At 32.4% G+C, this 27,456-nt stretch overlaps 1 long non-coding RNA gene across 1 annotated transcript; it reads right to left on the bottom strand.

Moving 5' to 3' along the window:
- On the bottom strand, nt 1-27,254 carry LOC143072224 (uncharacterized). The gene is made up of 2 exons (XR_012977077.1): nt 27,148-27,254; nt 1-5,092 (listed from the first exon to the last, which is right to left on the bottom strand). It is a non-coding gene; the product is annotated as an uncharacterized LOC143072224 (long non-coding RNA).
- Nucleotides 27,255-27,456: the final 202 nt, after the last annotated feature.

Consider the following 27,456-nt stretch of genomic DNA (forward strand, 5'->3'; position numbering starts at 1 on the left):
AGTGTCATATCGTTTAATAGGAAAAGGTAAAATAACAAAAATACCGAACTCGAAAGAAAATTCAAAATGAAATTTGTCGGTAATGGTAAATTCAAAGCTCTAACACTTTAAACGACAACAGAACAATTGTCATATTCCTGGCATTTTTCAATGTTTCAGTTGATTAAAACTGTTTACGAAGGGAATCTTTGGCTTGTTGTTTCGTAATTCTTTTCCAGGACTCTGGAATTTCAGGCAACTTCATGTCAAACTTTTCAATAATCATGTCTTGAAAAGTAGCTGTCACCCAAGCCCAGTAGTTAGAAAGACTTAATGTATTATCTGGTGCAATATCCCAATCCGGAATAAATTTCTTATATTCAGTATAGGAATGCATCTGTTTCTCATCGCCTTGACACTTGCCCGATTTCTTACATTCGTTATGGCAAGCCCAACAATTAAATTTTCGTTTTGTTTTATCCGACATCATAACTGTACAATTGCAAATTTCGATTTTGAGATAATTAGAGGGTGAAATATAAGTACCTATCAAACCACTTATCCTATGCTGTAGACATTTGTGTGGTGTTATATCTATGTGGTCTTTCGATGTAAACTGACAGGGCTCACAACAAAAAGGACAGTGTTTGTTACATCCCCAAGTTTCAACAAAAAACGTATCGATTGGATTTTCACTACTCCACACTATGTTCTTCCTGGTTTTAGACCTAAACTTTGTTATCATAATCTGTTCCAATGTTTCGATTTCCCTTTTGAGGAAGTCCGAGAAGTCTTTTATATCACCATCAGAAAATTCTATGGTTATCTGGCGAAAATTTACAACAGATAGCGGCAAAGATATATTAACCTTCTTTGTAAAGTGTTTTATCCAAATATTTAAATTGCGACTTTTTGTGTTTTCGGTTGCAAATATAATACTATCAGTGACGCAACCTATTATGTTTTGAGTATATGTATTGGCTATTTTGCAGTATTCATTTTGATCACTACATGATTTTTCAAATAGTTTGGATTCAGCAAAATTGACTACCCATTTATGTGCAAAATCCTCCGTGCATTGCATATAAGACATTATAGATTCAAAAGAACCCTCATCTGCAAGTTTATCAAGTACCATGGTCATCATAGCATGCTTTGATGATCCAATTTCCCCGCGAAGAAAATATTTAATGTCTTCGGTCATGATCTCCGAAATGTGTTTAATAGCAACCTCTAGCACAACATTTTTAAAAAGAGAGGCTGCAATATACTCTTTTTCTTTTTCTAGTACAGAATTATAGAATATTTCCCACATATTCTTTTTGAATACCTTAACTTTTGCCTCCCAACCATGTTTCCTTTCATACCTTTCGTTCATCTTACCGTACACTTCTTTTGCATAGTTACATACGTGTACTGCTAACATCGCTCTATATGTATCAAGTATGTTAAACGCGTCGTTTTCACAACTGTTGAACTTGTCTATCTCATTCATAATGATATCTAAAAGTTCAGTAATGAAAATTGAATTGAATCTCTCGTCCAATTTGATTCTTTTTGCAACGGCTCTGTCAGACTTCAGAAAAATCTTGTTTGTAATGTCCAATGTTCTCTTTGCACAGGTTTTAAAATTATTCTTTTTAAAAATATTTTGACGCAGAACGTTAGGTATACTTATATATTTTTCATGAATATTTTCAAGTTGAATGCTATTGATTAAAGATTTCATATTTCCATAAGATATGTCTTGCTTAATTTTAACCTCTTTTAGAAACGATCCTATTGTGCCTAAACGATCCATCATTACAGCCTGTAGTTGATCGTTCAAAGAAAGTTCATTTTTCTCAAGTCGAGGTTTATGGCGTTCAATCCAATCTTGCATCATACTGTTGAACTGTCGTTTCAGTTCATCCTCTTGTAGTCGTTTTCCTTTCATCCTTTGGATAAGTTCCTTAACTTGTTGATTAATTTCTTTCTCATCTTTTTCCATTGAAGATGCATTCAGTAAAATGAGTTTGTAGTTTTCCTTTTTTCTATCTACATCTTTAGCTGTATTATGAATACATTCTTCAGTCATATTAGTTAATTTCATGATTGTCGTACTTTTCCACTTACCTACAATATTCTGAAGAGTATTATTTTCAAAAAATATTTCTAAATCCTTCTTCCTATCCTCAAGTTCACACTCTACCTGTTCTCGTAGCGTTTGTTTGTATTCATGACAGATTGACTCAAGTTCTTGTTCTGTACAACAAATAGCAAGTTTGCCTTTAATGACAGTTTGTAGGTAGCGGAAAACGAATGCTCTAATTTGAGAAGACAAATTTTGAAATTTTCTCTCTACTTTAATGTAAGCTTTAATTTCAAGGCTATTTCTGAAACTGAAAATGAAGTCTTCCGAAAGTATTCCTTTCCATAGATCTTTTATTCGTTGACATGTTTCTGGTAAAGTAAGAATGGAGGCTGTTTTTGTTTTATCCAATAAAATTTTACACCGTAGCTCCTCCACACGTCTACTATACCCTGGGTTTGATGGTGCCATTGGGGGGTCTCCGTACCAAAGGTCGGGGAGGTACCATACGTCCTTTTGACCATCAAATTGAATAACTTGATTAAACGTTTTAATGTCTACTATATGCAGCTGATCAGCTGCTTCTCTTGTCATTGTATCTAGGGTTTCGACGGTTTTTTGTGTAGCATGAACTAATTTGCCCTTGGCATCCTGAAGGGAAACATTCTGATGCACAAAAATACAAGATTGCTTAAGCTTTATATTATTATTCACCAAAACTAACTTCATAAAAGCATGCACTGCGATTTGCAAAACATCTTGAACTTCACTGGTGTTTTCACCTTTAATATTTATGATAGTTATATCTCCTATACCAATAACAAACGTTGCTAGCTCATTGTCATGATCATATTTGAGCATTCCTAATTCTGGTGCTCTCAGACCTTCAGTGTCAACAACAAGAATATAATCAAAAAAATAGTCTTCGGTCGGAACAGGTAGCAATCGCATGAATACTCCACGGGTACATCTACCTGCTCTCACTGGAAATTCAAGACCAAACATACAATTAAGCAATGTTGATTTTCCCGAACTTTGTAGTCCAAGGATCGAAATCGTCAACAATTTTCGTTTGCCAATTAGGTTCTGAAGATTAAAAAAAACATCTGTTATCCATGATATAGCAACATTTGAGGCATCACCATCCATTATTTCAAATGGAAAGCCTTGGAGAATCAGCTGGGCTACTATCTCTGGAAACTTTCGTATTGAGAGGAAATTTGTAGGTGCTTTATCTTCATCAATATCTGAAATTGTCTCGTACATCTGTCCAAATTCTCTAATTACATGTTCTAAACCAAAATACGATTGAGATAAATTCATTTCAGCATCATCAACTACATGTCTGAGTTTTTCAATTCTACCAGTTTTGTTACTTTCGACTGCAGCTTTCCATTTATTCCAATGACATTGATATTCATTACTATATTTAGGAATTACTTTTCTAGAATGACAATCAAGTTTTTGTTGAAGATAATAGAAAAAGTAGATCAAACAATTATTCTGTTTTGATTCTATAATTTCATTTAAGTAACTTACAATGTCTTGCATAACCGGTGACAAATTTTTTAGAATTTTAATCTGTTGCTCTCTAAGATCACGCATTTCTCTTTGGATTCGATTTTTGTCTTTATATTGTGTATTGGTTCCTACTCTGTTATAAGCTTTCTGCATGAAAGACCATTCAGTCCATAGCTTTGCCTGCAATGGTAGAATTTTGTTTTTTGGTTTGTCGCCTATCTTTCCCATTATGACGTTTGTTTTCCTATTAACCCGTACAAAAGGCTCTGTTTCTTCCTCATTTTTGATACCCAATTCTTTGAATAGCTGAATGCATTCTATCAAAGATTTTCCGTGTTCCTTTAATTTTAGCAAATCGGAAATTACCACTCTGAAACGCTGCATCATATTAGCTTCACTCTCATGAGTTTTCCTTGACTTAATTGACATTACTTTAAGTAAATTGCCACCCACATTGGCGTTCAGTACATATTCTCGTAAAGTTTTTTCTACGTCTTGGTGAGCATGGAACGTTGCATCGAGAAAAAAAATAATTGGAATTTTTTTTTTATGAATGCTCTGAAATATTTTGTTCATCTCATCCTTATTCTCTAGGACTCGAGAGTCCATGAATGCTACGACAAGACTTGCAACTTGCATCAATATATTTGCTAGTGATGCTTCCACAAATGCATCACCTCTTAAATTTAAAAATGCTAATGTATCATTGAAAACTTCGTCTTTTTTTCCAGATGGAAAATACCAGGATATTTCTACTGATCCATTGGAAAGGATACGAGGTGAATTGCCCATTTGACAGTTTCGGTGATAAAATGTATTATGAGATTTTTCTGATAACACTTTGTTGATTATTTCAGACTTCGATATCGAAGAGTTACCAAATCTTAAACAAGTTACTATCTTATTAGGCTGGTCTACTAATGCATCCTCGTATTTTATTCCATCACTGTTTATACGTTGACTCGTAAGGGCTCTGAATGGCCATATCAAGCATGTAAGTCCTCGTTCTGTTGACTGGTAGATAAAAGGGATAGCAAGACGACACCTACTCATTTTTGTAGTAATTAGTTGTTTAAGTATTGGGTTACAGCATAAAAAAGTTGCAAAAGCAATATCTAACGGATTTGCTTCTTCAAAACTGTTGATATTATCCGCATCGTCGTCGTCGGTATCGTCTTCGTCGTCGTCGTCGCTTAAATCACCCATAATGCCTTTCAGTTGATCATTTACATCAAGCAATTTTTTTCGTGAATCTGAGCTTGGACTTTTTTTGCAGCGATAATAAATCGTTTTTATTTCTAAGTCTCGGGCATCAGGATTTGTCATTACAATTTTTGATAGATAATTCCACGGAATATGTTCAAACGTATTAGGTTTCCTTTTTTTCATTGCTTCACACATAACATCATTTAATGTTATTTTTTCCGGATAAGAGTTAGTCAATCCAAACTTTTTCAGAAACGCTTCAAAAAGTTCTCTTTGCATTTTTGATGTAAAGGAATTATCGTCAGAATTTAAAACCTACAAAAACGAAGTTCACTCTTAATACTTTAATAAGATTTTGATTGGATTAACAATGGCATAGTTATGCACTGAAGTCTACAGAGATTTTATTCATTAAATTTAACTTTCTATAATTACAATTCACCGAATCAGATTATTATGTAGGGATTATATTAACAATCAATTTATCATGTTCTGATTAGTTGCTTTTGATTATACAATATTTTGTCCTCGGCTTAACACCATTGCTATTTACACTGAACTCAACACAACAATAGTGTAATGCAGTTTCCAGTGATAGCAAACTAACTTTCTTTACCAGAAAGCAGCATTTGAAACGTAAAGACTTCCTAAATAATTGATGGTAGTATTTTGATCATATTCAAACTTTGCATGTTTCCATTTGTCTTCAAGGTAGAAGATTTCAGGCCCAAGAAAATAATTTGTAGGACAACTATTTCAAATTTGGACAAAATGTCTGGAAATGCATAGGATCCAGAAGCAATGAGAAATGTAAATGAAAACCATAGAGATTTTTATATGATGAAGTCACAATCACGTCATAGTACCGTTTTCTCTACAACGAGGAAAAATAAAGAATTTATGCAGTTTTGCATCGTTATTTCCACTGAGGAAACATCGTGAGCATCCAAGAAACAACAAAATAATTTAACAGAAGCTTTATAATGACTATTGAAATAATTTCACCAAATATAAAGTTGTTGCTTGGCTGCACACGTACTTTTCCAATCTAAACTATATTTATTTGGCCCAAAAATTACTGCAAATTCAAAAGTTGTCATACATATTGTTAAATGACTAAAAACTTGACTGAGGTATAAGATACCAAGAAAAGCAAAACAAATTTAACATTGAACAAGTTACCATGGCAACAAATCATGACTTCATTTGCATATTTTGTCAAATTTCGTGATTTTCCTTGTTTTTTTCATCAAATTTTAAGTATATTTTAGATTAAAAAAAGTATGTGCGCACCAAAGAAACACCTTTATATTTTGTGAGATTATGCCAATAGTTATAATAAAGCTTCTGTTTAGGATGTATTCTTTTGACGTTTCAGTCTCGATGAAATCCCGTTCTGGAATTATTTCCAAAACATGGGATATAACAGTGGAATATATTAATGAATTTTAAGAATATTATAATCAAACATAACTCTGTGAAAAAACTATGTATATACAATGAATGGTTTTTGTATAATTCAGTATTCAAATTTTAGGACCAATCAAGTCAGTTTTTTTAGCCAAAATTTTGAGAAAATGGATAAGTGAAACAAAAAATGATTTTCAAAGAATCATGCACATCCCATATCATTTTTGTCTTTTCCAATTTCTTAGATACATATTTTTTTCAATCATTTATAACAATAAAGTTGAAATGATATGCATTTTTATCTTAAACTTAAGAAAAATCACATATTTACAAAATTGACAGCATTGTAAATTTGACACAAAAAAGCATCAAAATATGATAAAACTTTCATATATTAACACCTACCTATAGTATTTTTTAAGTTAAATTTATTCAGATATGTCCACTTCATCTTTATTGAAAGTATAAAAAAAAAGCTTAATTGTGGAACTGTGTTTTTTTCACGATTATAGTCCAAAAATAGGTAAAATTTGAGGAAAAACGAGAAAATCATCAAAATTAGGTATTTTCAAAAGAAGGGTCGTAGCAAAATAAAAGTGCACCACCAAATGTTTTTTTTTTCACCAATAGTTTTTTTACAGTCTTATAAACCCAAAAATCAGGTTAAGAAAAAAAAGTTCAATTCTAGAAATGTTTGGCTCCTCAGAGGTGTACATCCTTAAATTATTTGGTTGTTTCTCGGCTTCGCACGATGTTTCTACAACGGAAATAAAGATGAGAAACTGCATAAATTCTGTCTATTTCATCGTTTTAGTGAAAACAGTACATATTATGACGTAATTGTGACGTCAACAGATAACAATCTTTATGTTTTTCATTTATATTTCTTGACCCTATGCATTTCTTAACATTATGTGCCAATATAAATGGTTATCAAACATTTTATTTTCTAGGGCCAAAACTAATAAAAAAAAAAAAGGGAAATCAATTTTTTTTTCAAAATATGCAAATTTTGTCATAGTTTGTTGCCATTGTAACTCGATCAATATGAAATTTGTCTTTCTTTTCTGAATACCTTGTATCATGAAATTGAGAAAGGAATTAGGGAATGTGTCGAAGCGACAAAAACCCGACCATAGAGCAGACAACAGCTGAAGGCCACCGATGGGTCTTCAATGAAGCGAGAAACTCCCGGTGTCCTTCAGCTGGCCCCTTTAAAATATGTATACTAGTACAGTGATAATGAACGTCATACTAAACTCCGAATTATACACAAGAAACTAAAATTAAAAATCATACAAGACTAACAAATTTAAATTAAACAAAGGCCAGAGGCCAAAGGCTCATGGTCTAGTTTTGACAAATTAAAGAATATGTATGATAACTTTTTTAATTTCGGTAATGTTTGGGTCAAATAATGCCTTAGTGCTCCTACTCCACAGATTGAACAATTTTTTTGAAGGTTTTTGACGGAATCTGACCACCATGAAAAATAGCATTCAAATTTGTAAGCTAGTAATCAGATCCATTCAGTATGCAAGTATAAATACTAGTAGTTATGCCCCTTCAATTTAATGATACATTTCAAATACAAAAATTGTATATATGTATACCCGGTTGGAGAGAATTTAGTTAATTATAGGACTTTAAAGAGCATTTTGAACTTCTTTTTTTTTTAAATTCTATTAGTGTGGACGCAGAATTTCATTTTAAGCATATTTAAGGAATGATTGTAGTATTTTGTCTGTCTATAAAGAAATAACATCAAAAATGTGATGCACATTGAATGACCGGTGTAGCAAGTTATTTTAAAGTGTTATTCCTTATTATTTAATTCTTAATTCCTTTTTAAGCCGTTTAAATCATGAAAAAAACGTTGATGACGTCACGGTTACAAAACAAAATTATGTCTACAAAAATGTATGAGCTGTTAAACAAATCAATGTCAGCCAGTCAACACTAAAAAATATCCAGGTACCTGATGTTCAGTTGTTGTCGTTTGTTGATGTGGTTCATAGATGTTTTCTCGTTTGAATGGTTTACACTATTATTGTTAAGGCCTTTTATAGCTTGCTGTTCGGTGTGTACCAAGGCTCCGTGTTGAAGCCCGTACCTTGACCTATAATGATTTACTTTTACAAATTATGACTTGGATGAAATTGTGACTTGGATGGAGAGCTGTGTCATTGATACTCATACCAGTTTTTCTTATATCTTTTTAATTAAGCTCCTTTAAGTTGCATATGTATTGTAATAACTAATAAGTGAGGGAAAATTATTGTTGAAAGGGAATTGGCCAATATGCATGAAAAAGGAAACTAAGGAATACTTGAAGTACAATTATACTTACTAGATTAAAAATGATTTGTGCATAGAAGAGTAAATAGATATGGTATAGGCATATTTTTGTCATATGATTTTGCCATCTGATTATGGACTTTCCGATTGGATTTTCCTCTGAGTTCAGTATTTTTGTGATTTTACTTTTTAATTGAAAGTGCTAAAATAATGTCATACAATTGTGAACAAAAAGACAAAATGATCTTTCTATTTTAAATGAAGTATTGATAAAGAATATTGATAAAGAAACATTTGTTTTAAATCTTAAGTAAGGAATCTCAGAATATGGTAAACATTCTTTGATAGAAAGTCATGGAATTTTTATTTCAATCTAGTGAGGTAACTTCAAGATGCTTGGGTAGTAATTTGAGTTGAAAGAACTTAATTTTTATTATAAAACATCTTCATTTTATTGCAAAAGATAGCTTGTTATTTATCGAAATAACAAAAAGAAGACAATATGTACTCTCATCTGACGATTGTACATTATAAGTATCTACATGTACTTACTATCGTATGATATGCACACTATACCGAAGCAAATTCATAGCTTGCTTATTATATCATTTTACAGATGAAATGTAACTATTATTTAAATAATTTTAAGTATATAAAGGCAACAGTAGCATACCACTGTTCAATAATCGTACATCGATTTAGCGAAAACAAATCCAGGTCATGTACTCAATCCGACAGAAACACATCAACTATGAGAGGAAAACAACGGAAGATCAAGTAAACGCTAAGAAGAGAAATACAGTACTATCCCTTTCATTATTTGTTTTTGTCAAATGCTTTTTAATTGGTATACAGGTCAGTCTGTCAGATCGTAACAAAACAAGTGAAAACATGTAGCTAGAAGACCAGGATTTATTGTCTTGTGAAAGGATATTAAATGATTGTTGACTTTTACCAATTTAAAATTATGCACAAAGAAGGACCTTTATCAGCTTTGGAACAACATCCCAAAATGTTGGGTAACCCCTCAATGAGGACTTTAAGAACCACTTTTAAGTACAAATTCCCACATATTTATGTTTTTTGAAAAAACCTTCCCAAAAAATATACATCTATCTGTTATAATATGGTCCAAAATCATGTCCAAGAATTTTGTAATGTTCCTTCATTTTTATCTTCTGATAGGCTTCAAGGGATAAAAAGGTCTATGCAGGTCTAAGTTCTACAGAAAAGGGTAACCAATGCATATTGTTTAAACAAGTAATGGTAACATGAGTAAAGAACTATTGTCACTTAAACTTTATCAGTCTTGTATCGGAAATGATGTCTATTTTTTAACACAATTTGGTCTGGGCGAATGCAAACATTCATTAAATTCACTTTTAAACAGTCATTAAACCGATTCTCTAAGTTGAAACACATTTTTTTGGTGTTTTTTAAGAAAAGGCTAATGTTGATCTTTTGATTGCTACCTTTCTGTATAGTGAAATCGGTCAACCATATCGTTTAACAAGATTTTGGAAACACCATTGAAATATTTGTATTTAATTACAGTCCACTCTGACTTGATGGCAACTTCGTTCTCATGATAAATCGAACTGTTTTCTAGAATCCAGTCACTCCTTAATTTTAACTCAACTTTCCTCAATTAAAGCTTAGCATATACAATGCATTTATGGACGAAGACAGTGCGTTTCCTTTGATTTTTGGTAATGACCTCATCGACGCATATGCTGCATCTTCTGCATACTGTGGTATTATATACCCACGTTTTCAATAAGTAGTAAGAAATCGTTTTTTTTTTGTATGAATATTATATACCGATCAAGTGATAGAAATAATTTACATAAAAAAAAAACACAATTGTAGTGAAGAAACAAATGCAATTGTCCAGATTATTTCGCCATTAAAATTTTGTATAAAGTGAAATAAGAAACGTATCTTTTTATAGACTGTAAAGATACAGGAACTGGTCCAAACTATGAACTTTATAACTGTTCTCAATTTACCAACTGTCAGAATAACTGCCGTTAACATTAAGAGAAAGAAAAATAGGAAAATCCCTTGAACATGACGCTAAATGGTAACCATACCAGAAAGCTTCGGAAAAGGAAATATCGATGAGTAAGTATGTAACTGAGTGGAAACATTTATAGCACTAACAGCAAATATAGATATAAAAAGATGTGATATGAGTGCCCATATGACAACTCTAAACCAAGTCTCAATTTGTAAAAGTAAACCATTATAGGTCAAAGTACGGTCATCAACACGCCGCTTTTGCTTAGCCCGAACAGCATGCTATAAAGGGCCCAAAAATGACGAGAGTAAAATCATTCAAACGTGAAAATCAACGGTCAAATATACTTATTTTCCAAAAAAAATTATCGTTCTAACATAATGAATGATAATGATTGCAAAACTAAGAAATAAATACACATTCACATTTTACTTGACGTGAATAATCCTATTCAGGAACCGACTTGGATTAAATATTCCTGTGATTGAAAAAAAGGGTATTACGGACACAACATCACATCGGCATTGATTAAACCTATGGAATACAATCATCTTTGATATAATTTTGATGGACACTTAAATAAACCAAACTGTAGAGAGTATTTACAATCTATTCACAGACGCTTATTTAGGGCTTCCAATCTATATACTTTCAATCGGGATCATGGTGATAACACAAATACACTCATACAGGACAATTCAAAAAGTATTGCATGCAAAACAGAATATTCTCAACATTCATGTTCCTCTGGTAAAAATTTCATTTATATGAAAGTTTACATTGTTCAAAGTCTTAGTTTAATCGTTCTGTCTGATATTCATATGATGAAGACATAATCTTTCAATGATTTTAATTGAGGTCTGGAGCTGGCATGTCAGTTTACTGCTAGTAGTCTGTTGTTATTTATGTATTATTGTCATTTTGTTTATTTTCTTTTGTTACATCTTCTGACATCGGACTCGGAGTTCTCTTAAACTGAATTTTAATGTGCGAATTGTTGTGCGTTTACTTTTATACTTTAGCTAGAGGTATAGGAAAAACGGTACTATTTATTCTGCCATAGGCGACAATACTAACATTTTCTAAATTTACCAGTTTTTATAACAAAAACCTGGATAAAACAGTTATGTGGGGTGTTAGTACTTTATTACTCTATTTTAAAAATTGAAGCCAAATAGTACCATGACCAATTTCCAACGGAGCTTGTTTATGTTATCCATGCCCACCGTCATTTTACACCAAATTTATGAAATTTTGGAAGCCTTTTCGAATAATTCTCTAGAAAATATTTCAATTAGTTTTAAAATTTATATTGTAAATTTACACACTGCAGTTATTCATAGATAATAAAAAAATATATATTGTACCCTTACATCCAATCATAGCCCTCCTAAGTTGACTTCCTTCACCTGTCTTTGGTACACAAAAGGCCAACCTAATGCTGGGAAAATGTAATAGTACCGCTTTCCCTTTAGGGGGAGGGTTGAGATCTCATAAACATGTTTAATCCCGCCGCAATTTTGCGCCTGTCCGTAGTCAGGCGCCTCTGGCCTTTGTTCACTGTGCTTAAACGGCTGTGGGTAACTTAAGCTACCCACAGCCCAAGATGGCGGACTCTAAACTCGTTGATATTTAATTCATACAAAATGTACCTTTTGCGACGTTTTTCATGCAGAATGTAAATATTTATAGGATTATTGAATAAAGAAATAACTAAAAATTACCATACATTTGTTAATATAGAGTTCACTTAAGCGCAAGGCCCACTTTAAAAAATGCATAAGACGTCCGTAACTTTTTGATCGAAACTAAGCAGACTGTCCGTAACTTTATTTTCAAATGTGGGTAACTTTTGATTTAAAATTTTAAGAATTATCATTTCAACAAATAGAAGACAATTAACATCACATTTGTAACCTTCGCGGCCGTTAATACTACTCATTCACCACCAAATGTAGTTTTATTAGCAGAAGTTTTTATGTGGGGTTTGTGGTACTCTATCCTGGTTGTGGTTTGAACGTTTTCGATTCGCACCATGGCTTTGTCATACTCTTTTAAATATTTTAGTTTAATTATCTGTTTGCGGTTTATTTACACCTCTGTTTCTTTTTATGTGTATTTTGATGAATACTCTTTGACGCGGCTCGGTATTTATACATCCAACCAGTATGTTATAGTGTTATGTTTTTTTGAATACGTTTCCTAGAATGTTTTTTTTTTTATTTCTCTTTGTATGTTATCAGGGATTGTTAAACTATTAAATTGCCCTGTTGTCTTAGTTATTTATATTTTCAAATACTATTTCTAATTGTTACACTATGTTGATTGCTCTATTCCTTTTATGCCACTGAATTTTAACTATTGTGTCTTTTAGTTTAGTTCAATTTAATGTAATTTAATGCAACTTGCATACAAATTAAATATGCAGCTAGCTGTAAAACTAGGTTTTATACATTTTTACAAAATGTCCTTTTTTCAAGTTTTCTCATTTACTGCAAATCCATTAAGTTCGAGCATCGAATGCAACAGACCACTATAAATTCTAATATCGAATCGTTATGTCACTAGACTTAGAATTAAGTGATTTTTTTAAATCAATGGAAATAAATGTCTTTTGAATATAATCGTTTTTGGCTGAACCTTTGATAATTGTCATGTGATCGGGCAATTTTGCCCACCCCCCCCCCCCCCCCCCCCCCAAAAAAAAAAAAAGAATAATCCCGGGTTTACGCATGATCTATTCTTGTCATTGCTGGTAGAAAATCATTTAGTGCATACACGCCACATGCATGTGTAAAAAATACTTGTGTAGTCTACTTGTTCAAAAATAAAAATCAACAATGATGTTTCAACAGATTATCTACAATGGTAGGAAACAACCCTCCGAACTGGGCGATTTGGGTATCCCGACGTTATAAAAAATCAGACCTGAGTTTAACGGATTTATCGTTATTTTTTTCATATTTTCCCCAATTTTGTCTTCCATTCTAATTCAAATGAATTATATCATACTAGAGATCTTCTTCATTTCTGATTATGTACTCGATGCAATCTCTAGCATAAGTAAAACATTACATCCACGTATGTCGATTCTTTGAAAGTTACGGACATTCCTATTGGTATAATAAAAAAGTTACGGACAAGTTGTTTTTAAGGTACGAACAGCCTAATCGTTTTTTTTCAAATCGTGCTGTGATCGTTTATTTTGTAGAATTTAATCACCTGTTAAGTTTAGGGGTTTCCCTTAACTAGTAATACAACTTTTTAATTCAGTGGTTTAATTGATGTATCCATGGGATTGTTATTCTATAGAAGAGAAGTCCCTAACCGACGTAAGGCGGTTCCATCTTGGGCTGTGGGTAACTTAAGTTACCCACAGCCGTTTAAGCACAGTGTTGTTAGTCTTGTATGATTTTTAATTTTAGTTTCTTGTGTATAATTCGGAGTTTAGTATGACGTCCATTATCACTGAACTAGTATACATATTTATTAAGGGGCCAGCTGAAGGACGCCTGCGGGTACGGGAGTTTCTCGCTACATTGAAGACCCACTGGTGGCCTTCGGCTGTTTTCTGCTCTATGGTTGGGTTGTTGTCGCTTCGACACATTCCCCATTTCCTTTCTCAATTTTATTCCTGTTTTCCATATCTTAAAGGTTTCCATTTATAAAAGAAACAGTATATTGAACGAAATGAAATAATACTTTATGCCTGTTTTACATGTTGTTTTGCTACAAATCTGTCAGCCATTTGAATTCAATGAAACAGAATACATTTGTTCATTTACCCTCTTCAATAGTATAAAAAAAAATTGAACGAAGAATGCATAAACTTTGACTACAACAGTGTCACCTAACCTTGGCAAATACACCTGAGGGATGTAATTGTGTAACCACTCTACTCTGAACGTTTTTTGTTTTGTTTTGGAAAATCCACAAATTACTGAAAATTATAATTTCAATTACATCATTTTCTGAATCAAAACATCAAATTAAATGCCATACAATTACAGATGACTTACACGTACGCACGCAAATCAAACCAGATGATATTCATATATGGTGTAAAGTTTTAAATCTAACCCAGATTTTCAAAAACGTTGCCGTAGAGAATTGCCGATGAGTGCCAACACAGTCGGAAGTTGACTTAAAAAAAAACCATTGGGTTGCAACTTTACAGCGGTATGGTGTCTATACGGGGCCGAATCCTATGACGTTTATATTTAGCAATTGCCGTGGTCAATACCTTTGAAATGAGCCAAGTTTGGTCAAGAAATTTGCCGTAGAGAATTTACGAGGAATATCGAAAGTGTGTCTTGATAGAGTTAAAAAAATATTAAATGTTAAGTCGCAAATTTGAACATTATGTCAAAACGGGCCCAAAATCCGGGACAATATTTTAAGCGGGTAATTGACTTGATCAATTTCTTTGAAATAGGCTAGATTTGGTCAATAACTTTGTCAAAGGAAATTACCGATTAGTATCTAAAGAGTAGGCTGTCGACATGGAAAAAAGACGTAAAAATGTGGTGTTTAAACGGACCCGGGTCCCAGAAGGTTTAGGTGGGCAATGACCTCAATTAATACGTTTAAAATAAATCAGGTCGTTTGATTTTGGACGTGTGTTATTATTTTCAATATTATAATAACTACTTGAATTGTGTCGTGGTGTTCAATGTTTATAAGCAATGACGGCCATATTGGTTTATAGACAGTAAAACACAAGGGTTATGCTTGATACCGCCTTAGCACATTTAACTTAAGTTTGGATAATATTTGTATTGTTGTTACAGTAAAGAACGTATTTGAAAGAAATTTCAAGAACTGCAGATGAAGACGAAACACTTCGGACGTTTATGTGATGGACTGGGCTATGTGACTAACCAGCCAAGTAAGCTTAAACGTGCTAAATCAGGTTTATGAAATTTCTTTTTTTTTCAATAAAACGTGTATTTGTTTGTCTTATCTTTATAAAGGGTTTGTCGATTTTGTCAGTTAAGAAGATTTTTGTTTTTGTTGTTTTATTTGCTTTAAAGATACCTTTGTTTGATAAATAACAAGAGTTCACATGCTGAAATGTCTGGCCTTCTTATAATTACTTATCATTGATATTATGATGATAGTCCTAAATATAAAGTTTAAAAAGACATAAACTAAACATTAACACCAAGAAAACTAAACATTGGCCAATGAACCATGAAAGTGAGGTAAGGGCAGATGAACCATGCCAGGCAGTCATGCGCAGCTAACAATTCTTCCATGTAACAAATATAGTAGACATATTGCATACAGTATAAGAAAAACTGACCGAAACACAAAATTTAACACTGATCAATGAACGTGAAAATGTCAAGGTCAAATTAAATCAGCACGACTGACATAAAATATACAAGAAATATAGTTGACCTATTGCATATAGTATTAGAACAAAAGACAAAAAATAAAAAAAAAACTTAAATACAACCACTGAACAATACAAATGAGATCAGGTCAGATGGCACCTGCCAGTTGGAATTGTACAATTTACAGTCCTTCCATACACTGATTATTCTAGACCTATTGCGTAAAGTATCCGAGATACGGACTTGACCACCAAAACTTAACCTTGTTCACTGATCAATGAAATGAGGTCGAGGTCAAGTGAAAACTGTCTGACGGGCTTGAGGACCTTGCAAGGTATGCACATACCAAATATAGTTATCCTATAACTTACCGTATGCAGGGTTATTTACATAGATCAAAATCGCCAAAATAAATTCCGCCAATTTAAAATTGCACATGCAAAGGTATTGATAAAATTCTTTCTGTTATTTAGTTCTGATAGATAACTTCAGGTTAAAATTTGTTAACGTATCCAACTTTCAGGAGGGTCTAAAGCTTTGCTCTGACTTTGTTTTGTTTTCTTAGTTGTAGTTAATAATGCATAAACCTTCAAAAATATATAAGGATGGCATATAATAGAAAAAAACACCATTTCAGTTTATTAAAATAGTATTTTTTTCAATTTATTACTAAATCGGTTAGGTGTCAAGAATCAGCTTAATATTTCTTTTGTACAGATATCTATAGATAATTGTTAACACACCTCGACTGGAAGTTTGTTAAGTTTTTCATTCAACCTATACATTTTTGTTAGATCTTTCTTTTAAATCATTAGACATGAAAATGATCTTTGGCTACGCTGCATGAGAATTACACTCAAGTTTACACATAATAACAAAACGATTTGTTTATAAAGATTTCAAAATAATATATACTGACGGACTTTAAAAATGAAACACACTTTTTGGTGGTGAACTTTTTTTTTACAAAATCATGATTGATCCTCAAATAACTACTTTTCATTCTTATAATACTTATTTCTGTTAGGGAAAAAACAATATCTGACTTGGTGTAGGAAACCAAACACCATATTATTGCAGTCGCACGGATTTCTTAAAGCGATATTTCAAACCCATAAATGATTGTTTTCATTTTTCTTACTTTTGAGTATAGTCAATTACAACCTATTTTTTTCAGTTTCTTCTTTTTTGTTTTTGTTTCTGTTACTGTACTGTCTCAGGTTTAGGGCAGGTTTGAACGCTCACATACAAGTTATACCCAACCCATTATGTATATGATTGTCCCAAGTAGGGAGCCTGTAGTACAGTAGTTGTCTTTGGTTCATGTCTGTCATATTTTTTTTTCGTGAATTGTTTGTTATAATGCTGAGTTCACACGTAATTCGAATTCGATTCGCATTAACTCATTCGAATAAGTTAACTTCGCATTCAAAATGTTTAACGTCCTAACGTCAATTCTAATTCGAATCTTAACTGTCCAAACGACTTCACTTTTTTAAATACGTATTAACAAAAGCGTATTTCTAATGCGAATTGGATAATTCGAATTAGCCAATACGAATCAATTCAAATTAAAAAGAAGAGTGTGTGAACGCGATTGTCGAATTCGATTCGCACTCGATTTGAATTCAAATCGAATCAAATGTACGTGTGAACGAGGCATAAGTTAGGCCGTGCATTTTCTCCTTTAAATTGTTTCATATTTTGTTATTTATACGACTATACGTAATTGTTTTTTTCTAATTGATGAAGATCGTATGGTGGTCTATAATTACGTACTTACACTTCATGTTTATTTCGTTGACTAGTTGTCTTATTTGAAATCATACCACATATCCTCATTTTTAGTAGATCTACTTTCAAACGGAATTATTATTGCATATTGAATGCAGTATCTGTCAGTAATATTAGTATTTGTATATGATCTTTAATTGTCAATCATCCTAGAATGTGTCAAAAAATAGGAAAATTTCCGTTCGATCGGTGATACAAAACAAAATACAGGTCAATTCAAAGGGTGTGCATATAGAGCAGAAGTTGGCATTGTTCAAAACCTTAGTTATTTTTTGTTTCCTGCCCCCTCACCCTTTTGGTACATGTTGCGGATCATGCAATGATATCTATTACACACAGATGGAAGTTTTAACCATCTTGACTGGCTGAACTTCGAGTAGACACTTTTGAAACAGTATCGATATCTTTAAAGTTTCAATTTATGAAAGAAACAGTATATATTTATAGAACGAAAAGAATTAATACTTTCCTCTGTTTTGGTACATATATGACTAAGCAACTAATGTTGTCGGATATGTTTAATCTTTACAACGGTTATTAGAAGATTCGCTTATCACAGTTAATTGTCGAAATGTGCATCTGGTGCCTAACAAAAATGGTACCGTTTATTTTATTTCTACCCCTGGGTCGATGACTCTGCTGGTGGACTGATAGTCCCCGCTGGTATCACCAGCAAAGTATTCAGCACTTGGGTACTGGCATGAAAATACGGATTTTGTGTTTTTCTTTGCAGTTACAATATTTTGGAAATCATTTAGAATTAGGAAATGTTTCTCTCTCATTCGAAACTCTAATTCCTTGCTCAGTTGTAGCTATACTTTTTGGTCCTTTTTGTTTTAAGATCTTCATTCTTTTCATAAGCTTTGGATGTTTAAATATTTGGGCCCAAGCATTATTGAAGAGACATTCATTGTCGAAACGCGCATTCGGTGCAGAAAAAATGCCTTAATGGTACCGTTTATGTTATTGAACTATACTTATTTTCTATGGAGATTGTTTCACCATCTGTAAGGAGGTTGAATCAATCTCCTCTCTATGCGTTTTTTTGTTTTGTTTCGGAAAACCCAGTCACTTCATTTATTGAATCAAACATTAAAAACATTAAATGATTTCTTGTTGATTTTGTTACTTTGTTTTCAAAGCGTTCATAGACAGAAAAGTATATCGCCTATAGTATGATTAATTTATATTGAAGTTTACCAGATGTATCCGTATCAAATCATACTCCAGATGGCAGCCAACTTTAGCAGCCTATCAGGCTAGCACCTAGCAAATTTGTTTGAAATGTCTAATAACCAAAATAACTGTATAAGACTAAAACGTTTCAAAAATATCAAAATCTTAGTAAAACTGTTATAGGACCCCCTTTGACAGCGGAATTCGACATTTCAAATTCATTTCGTGATTTTCATAAGATCATCTTTCTTTCTTTTTCTCGTTTTTTTTATCATTATTATTTTTACATAAGGAGGTACAGAAACATTTAAACAAATCTAAGTAGCATTGTTAATATTTGATTCAAGTAACTTGTTATGAGTTATGTTATATATATATGTCGTGTACTTGTTATTATTTTGTACAGGTTATTACTTGTACACACATTGTATACTAGTAATTACTTGTATAAAGCCATCATACAAGTTATTACTTGTACAAATACAATTGTACAAGTAATTACTAGTACAATTTTCACTTATAAAAAGATAATAACGTGTACAAATCACTATTCTACTTTGGCCTATTTGATTTTCTCAACAAATCGTTTTCCTTTAAACAAATAATTTATGTTCAAAACCTCAAAGTATGAACTTTCATTATGTTTGTACTTTTTGTAAAACAAATATGTAAGCAGAACTTCAAAAAAGTCAAGATTGAAAACGGTGTAGAAAAAAATATCATGATGACACAATTAACTTAACGAAACTCTTCTAATTATTCGGTATTCACACGCGTAAGATACATGATAGAATATTTGTAATATAAAGGAAGTCAAATTAAGTTACAACAAGAATGTGTCCCCAGTACACGAATGCCCCACTCACACTATAATTTTCTATGTTCAGTGGACTGTGAAATTGGGGTAAAAACTCTAATTTTGCATTAAGATTAGAAAGAGCATATCATAAGGAACATGTGTACTATTTGTTTCAAGTTGATTGGATTTCAACTTCATAAACAACTACCTTGACCCAAAACTTTAACCTGAAGCGGGACGAACGGACGAACGGACGAAAGGACTAGAAAACATAATGCCCTCTACAATTGTAGGTGGGGCATAAAAAGACAGCACTTCAAAGTTTCTTACGGCAGTCTGGTGTTTTGAATGTAGTAAAAATTGAAAAACTCGTTCGCAAAGGAGACGAAATTATTAATCATGTACAGTTAATAAACTTTACCCTTTGATTAGAACAGCAAATTCCAAAAGATGATTAAAAAATTATAGAAATTTGAGACAGTGTGATAATACCAGTGCAAAGAGTAGACCGAGGTTCGATGGACTGTAGAAATATCAAAGGAAGTGTGCTGAATATTGCAGAAAATGGATACAAAATACGAAAAGATTCAGAGACAATGTTAGACATACCACAGAACACTGAGGTCAATGTTACGAAAGTAGTACAACTGCTTTCTTTAAGTAGTGACCAATGCCATGTTTACTGCTGCTGTCAGATGGTTCAGCATATTGAAGAACCCCATATATTCATTTTTTGTTGAAATCAAACAAAGTTTAATTTTGGACCCCGATTTGAACCAACTTGAAAACTGGGCCCATACACAAAAATCTATGTACATGTTTAGATTCAGCATATCAAAGAACCCCAAGAATTCAATTTTTGTTAAAATCAAACTAAGTTTAATTTTGGACCCTTTGGACATTTATGTTGACAATTTGAAAACAGGACCAAAAATTAAGAATCTAAATACACGGTTAGATTTGGCATATCAAAGAACCCCAATAATAATTAATTTTTGGATGAAATCAAGTTTAATTTTGGCCCATGTTGGTCCAAATTCCTAACCTGTTGGGACCAAAACTCCCAAAATCAATCCAACCCTTCCTTTTGTGGTCATAAACTTTGTGTGAAAATTTCATAGATTTCTATTAACTTATACTAAAGTTATTGTGCAAAAACCAAGAAAAATGCTTATTTGGGATCTGTTTTTGGCCCCTAATTCCTAAACTGTTTGGATCAAAATTTCCAAAATCAATCACAACCTTCCTTTTATGGTCATAAACCTTGCGTTTAAATTTCATGGATTTCTATTTACTTTTACTAAAGTTATAGTTCGAGAACTAAATTTCGGACGACGACGATGACGTCAACGTCATACCAATATACGACCAAAATTTTCAATTTTTGCGGTCGTATAAAAATGGCATTTTTGCACCAAAGGAAGATAATTTTGAGCTTTTCAACAATATAAACATTTTAAAAGTAATCTGGGACCAAAATAAATCGATTGTTTTGGTTGATTGTGGTATCATAAGTAACAACTAATAGTGTAATAAATAAAATTTGTAATGAAAAAAAAATGTTTAAAATTTTGCTGAATATTTTGTACCATCAAGCCTCCTTATGTGTCCAGACGGGCCTGTATTCCGTGCAAATATTCTAAGTGGGTAATGGTCTCGGGCAATACCTTTGACAAAAGCTCTGTCTGGTCTTGAAATTCCGAGAAATACCAATGAAAACTCAGTTGACATGTAAAATATGCAATTTTGCAATTTTTATCATCTGTGGTGTCTAGACGGACCCGAATTTCAGAAAAATATTTAAGTTGAAAATGGCCTCGGGCAATGCCTTTAGCATGAACCCGGTCAACGTATGTTTTTTTCTTCAAAATATATGGTACTACTTAAATAGTGATCTATATTAAGCAATAACGGCAATATTGGTTTCTTGACAGTAAAAGAGGTACCAGAGGGACAATCAAACTCATAAATCGACAATAAACTGCCAACGCCATGGCTAAAAATGAAAAGGACAAATAGCCAAATAATAGTACACAAGACTCAACATAGAAAACTAAAGAATAAGCAACACGAACCCTACAAAAAACCGATGATGGTCTCAGGTGCTCCGGAAGGGTAAACAGGTAAAAGGGTAAATCACTAGTTTTATACTTTACTAGAACACACCCGTAAATCGCGGGTCAGTGACTGAATTAAAGTATATAACTATGCGCAGCCTTATTTTAGCATTAGTATTGTCATCTGATAAAGTCATGCTGATTATAAGATACACAGTTTTCTCTGCTTTCAAATCTTTCTGTTTGAACCCGTCGAACTGGAACTTATCAATTATTGATAATATTAATTATTTGGAAAACAAAAGGTCCTGAAATGGAGTATTTTTTAATCAACCGCATTGTCCTATAATAGTTATAAATATTAAATTCTTTGATTCGCTGTTTTACGTCATGCCCGCTAACAAATTGAAAACTGTACCTATACGCCTTATTTTAGTCCAGATTTTTAGTATTCGTATTGTTATCTTAGAAAGTCTAACTGATTAAAATACTACAATAGGTAACAATTTGACAATTAAGTAGTGTCAACCCTGTGATTATGACTCGTGTAATACTATATAGCATATTAATCCTGAATACATCGTTTGGTGGTGCGCCTGTCAGATGCGGAACGTACAACAGGTGAATATACAGTAATTATTGGTATCGGTATCGGACTCGACCCGGAACTTCTTAATTATTGGCAATATCAATTACTTGGAAAACAAAGGGGCCTGGAGTGGTGTAATTTTTAATCTACACCTTTGTACTATATTAGTTATATATAAAGTTGAATTTTTTATTCGTCGTTTTTACGTGATGACGGCTGACAAATTGGACCTCGTAATTTTAGTATTATAGATTCGTATTGTTATCTTAGAAAGTTTAACTGATTAAAATACTACAATAGGTAACAATTTGACAATTAAGTACTGTTAACCCTGTGATTATGACTCGTGTAATACTATATAGCATATTAATCCTGAATACACCGTTTGGTGGTGCGCCTGTCAGATGCGGAACGTACAGATAAGGTAATCGGTGAATATACTATTGGTATAGGTATCGGACTCGACCCGGAACTTCTTAATTATTGGCAATATTAATTACTTGGAAAACAAAAGGGCCTGGAGTGGTGTAATGTTTAATCTACACCTTTGTACTATATTAGTTATATATAAAGTTGAATTCTTTGAATCGTCGTTTTTACGTGATGACGGCTGACAAATTGGACCTCGTAATTTTAGTATTATAGATACTCTAAAATCAGTCAGATCAAATTAAATAATATTTGTAATGTTGTTTCAATAAAGAAGATATTTGAAATGACTTTCGACCAAGGACGATGAAGACGGAAAACGACGGACGTCCTGTAATGGCAAGGGGTCATATGACTTACGGGCCATGCCCAATCAGATTTATGGCACGTTTTTCTTTCAATAAAATATGCATGTGTTTGTCTTTTATTGTTATTTATAAATGTTGATTATGTCGGTCAAATAAATAAACTCATCACAGATACAAGGATTAAGACGTGTGTTTCGTCTACAAAAGACTCACCAAAGACGCTCGAAAGTTAAAAAGGCCAATTAAGTACAAAGTTGAAGAGCACTGAAGATTTTTTGTTTTTATTTTTGTGCTTTGAAGATACTTTTGTATGATACAAAAAATTTAGTGCATGAATTGCTTTGTAAGAAACTGAAGGCGAAAAATTTAGTAAGGAAACAAAACCTCATATTAGTTTGTTCATTAATTTTCGAAGATATAAGGACAGTTCTAGTTGGTAAACTCTAAATTAAACAAAATAACATATAGGTCTGTGACTTTATTTGATTGATACCGCATTTAAAAGAATTAAGCGTTAAAAATAAAAGCGTCAAACATTCTCAATATTTTGAACTAAATTTGACATAAAGTATGACATATAATACAATGACATATGGCAGTTTATTGAAATAGTAATTCCATTTATCATCAAATTGGCAAGGTGACACGATTCAGCTCAATAATTTCTTTTGTATATACAGATATCTATAGATAATTGTCAACACACCTCTTCTGGAAGTTTGTCAATAGCATACTAAGTAACTTCATTAAAATGCATTCAGTTCTTTATTCAACTTATATTTTTTTCAGATCTTTCTTATAACTCATAACTTTTGAGGATGTACTTAGGTGTGGTTAGGTAGAAATTAAGAAATTAAGAAATCAAAATTGATAATATAAGCTTGTAGAGCATCAATTTAGTATAACGATAAGCTAAAAATATTGAAAGGTCATGTTTCGAGATATTTGAGATTTAAAATATGGCGGGAAAAGACTGACTCGGACTTCTACCTTATATTTGCATTGGTATTATTTGGGTGTCAAAACTAAAAGAAAAAAAAATTAAAAAATCTTCTAAAATTTTGGTAAATGACCTTTCATGAGCTATTTAGACTTATATGAAAAAATAAATGGGTGTTATGAGGCAAAATATTTTACATTGCATTGTATGGAAAACACCAAGGAGTCCGAACATTTGACACAAATTCCAAGACCTCACCTAAGTACATCATTAAAAACGTAATACATATTTTGGTAAAGTCATGATTGATCCTCATATAACTTCTTTTCAAAATAACAATTATTATATTTTTTCTGTAAAGACAAAAATTAATATCTGACATAGGATTAGCGTGGTTAATCGAACATACCAGATTATTAAAGTCACACGGATTACTGAAAGCGACATTTGAAATCCTTATTTTTTTAAACGTTTACTTTTCTTTTATTTCATTCCCACATTTAAATCAACAAAACATTTTGCATTTCCATATTGCCGAGAATAAGCAATGAAAATCTGACCATAGACATATTGCAGACAGGAATACGTGAACGTGTTGTTGCTAAACAATTTCTCATCAGCAACTACTCTTACTTTCCTTACACTTTTCTTGACCACGCACAACCAGATCAATATGAAATAAAAACCAATGATTATTTGCGAGACAATTTTAATGCAACGTCAACTACTAATCGGGTCATCGAATGTTATGGCAGACAGGTTCGTGTCATAAATGTTTCCCATATACTGAAATGCCAAAGAATCGAATCCAGAAAAAAAACCCCATAAGTTTAATCCGCACAATCGCCAAAACACTGTAATGGGTAGGACAATGACCAGATCAGAAGGTACAAAAATGTATAAAACATAATTCAAACTATACCCCAACAGAACTTTTCTGTCAATCATTTAGGCGTTGGTTACATGTAGTCATTGCCTTCGATAATGACATTTCGTTATTTCGAATAAACTGACAAAATATTACAGTTATTTCTTATAATTTAATACTAAATTCCATTTTTAAACCGGCGTAAATCATGAAAAAAACAACACGTTTATGACGACCATGACAAAATTTTGTCTATGATATGATAAACAAAACGACGTCAGCAAATCAGAAGACGCGTTACATCAAAATTCAAATTATAACAACATGAAAAGTCTAACACATGAATAACATACTACTCTCTAGACTGATGGTTACCTGCTATTTGAAAATCCAAGATGGAGGAAGATAACCCAGCGACTTTTAAAATAGATTTACAGGTAGTTATTAAAAATATTTAAAGCTGAAACGGAAATTAATTTGAATGTACGTTAGGTCTATTCACAAACCATTAATCATATTTGATTTAATTTTTGGACTATGAAATGATGTCCTCAAGCTTCTCACGTATGTGTAAACATTAAAGAAGAAAGAAAGAAAGAAAACCACGAACAGGCTGATACCCAGTTGAAATTAAAAGAAAAAAAATGGATCTCTTTAATAGAGAAGGTAGAACACAGCTACGTTGATATATTGTTATTGTTTACATCTGCTTTTGTGGACTTTTAAAGTTTAATGTAGTTGCAATTAGTTATCAAAGGTACCAGGATTATAATTTAATAGACAGACGCGCATTTCGTCTACATACAGTGACGCTTAGATCAAAATAGCTATAACGCCAAACAGATGCCAAGTGCATTGAGAACCCGAAATTCCAACAAGTTGTGCCAAATACGGCTAAGGTAATCTATTTCTGGGATAATAAAATACTTAGTTTTCCGAAAACTTTAAAGTTTTGTCAACAGGAAATTTATTAAAATGACCATATAATTGATATCCATGTCAACACCGAAGTGCTGACTACTGGCCTGGTGATACCCTCGGGGACGAAACATCAACCAGAATTCGTTTCTTTGCTTTTGTGCCAATTGGCATTTCATGTGCGCCAAAATAGTTTTTCATTTGCGCCTCAAACCATATTTTATTTGCAACAAAATAAAACATTTCATTTGCGCCAATAATACAGGTAAATACAGGTAAATTTGCATTCTTAGTAGTGGCATTGACCCAGAATTTCATCCATCTTTCAAGATACGTGTTTCCATTCTATAGAATAGAGCTTATATTTGTAAACTTTTAAATTAAAAAATCAAAGCTATACTCCGTCGTAAAAAAAACCAGAATTATATCAGTCAAGTTATTAGTTATCAAATGTACCAGAATTATAATTTAGTACGCTAGACGCGCTTTTTGGTCTACATAAGACTCATCATTGACGCTCATATCAAAATATGTATAAAGCCAAACAAGTACAAAGTTGAAGAGATTTGAGGATGTAAAATTTCAAAAAGTTGTTCCAAATACGGCTATGCCTGGAATAAAAAAATCCTTAGTTTTTCGAAAAATCAAAAGTTTTGTAAACAGGAAATTAATAGTAAAAAAATAACTACATTATTGATGTTTGTCAACACCGAAGTGTTGAATACTGAGCTGGTGATACCCTCGGAGACGAAACGTTTGCTAGCAGTGGCATCGACCCAGTGGTGTAAATAGTTATCAAAGGTACCAGGATTATAGTACGCCAGTAAAATGCATTTTAAATGAGTCAAAAGAACAGGGTAAGTGTGTTTCAATTATTACTAAATGTGTTTGACGACAGACGTAACTTGTGGAACTTTTGAGAATCACTCCAAAAGAAAAATCATTTTTGTGTGTGTTATCTATGGTTATTAGTCTTCTACATAGGAAGATTTTTAATTTTCCCTTCAACGAAATATTTAAGTAGAAATGTTATGAAATATTTGTTAACTTTGACTAAGTTGACATAAGGCATTCACGTACAGTTAATGATGCCTAATAGCAAGTAGATATATTTACAACAACAAAAAAGTGTCATTCAAGGATCGTAGTGATGTTATTTAGTTTTAAACAGGTATATCAACAGCACGCCAACCCTACAATGCCCTCTATCTTAACGATAACAAAAAAGAAGGCGTAATGGGGAGAAAATTTTGACGAAGTAAAATGCTCAATGCAAAACATCAGGAGATAATAAACTTTATGAATAAAACAGTCGATCTGAAAAATTATAATTGAAGATCATTAAAAGTTGCCAAACAGACAGTTACAACCGTCATTAGATAATTATGTTCTTTTAAATAAATGTTGTGGTATAATAGAACCTACCTTTTTGTTTTTCTTTCTTTTCAACTAATCGTTGTTAAATATATCATAATTTGGATTCAACTTTTAGCTTTCCAAGTTCTTTAAGTTGTTGTTCCATTTCAACGCCTGCTTATAAAACAGATATAGTGCACGTTATGTAATGAAATAAAATACTTGTATGTAAAACTTTGAAATGTAAAGTAAAATCACAAAAATACTGAACTCAGAGGAAAATCCAATCGGAAAGTCCATAATCACATGGCAAAATCAAACGACAAAAAATATCAACCAGATGCTCCTTAGGGCGCAGCTTTATACGACCGCAGAGGT

This window comes from Mytilus galloprovincialis, chromosome 4 (assembly GCF_965363235.1).
Source record: "Mytilus galloprovincialis chromosome 4, xbMytGall1.hap1.1, whole genome shotgun sequence".
NCBI classification, from domain to species: domain Eukaryota; kingdom Metazoa; phylum Mollusca; class Bivalvia; order Mytilida; family Mytilidae; genus Mytilus; species Mytilus galloprovincialis.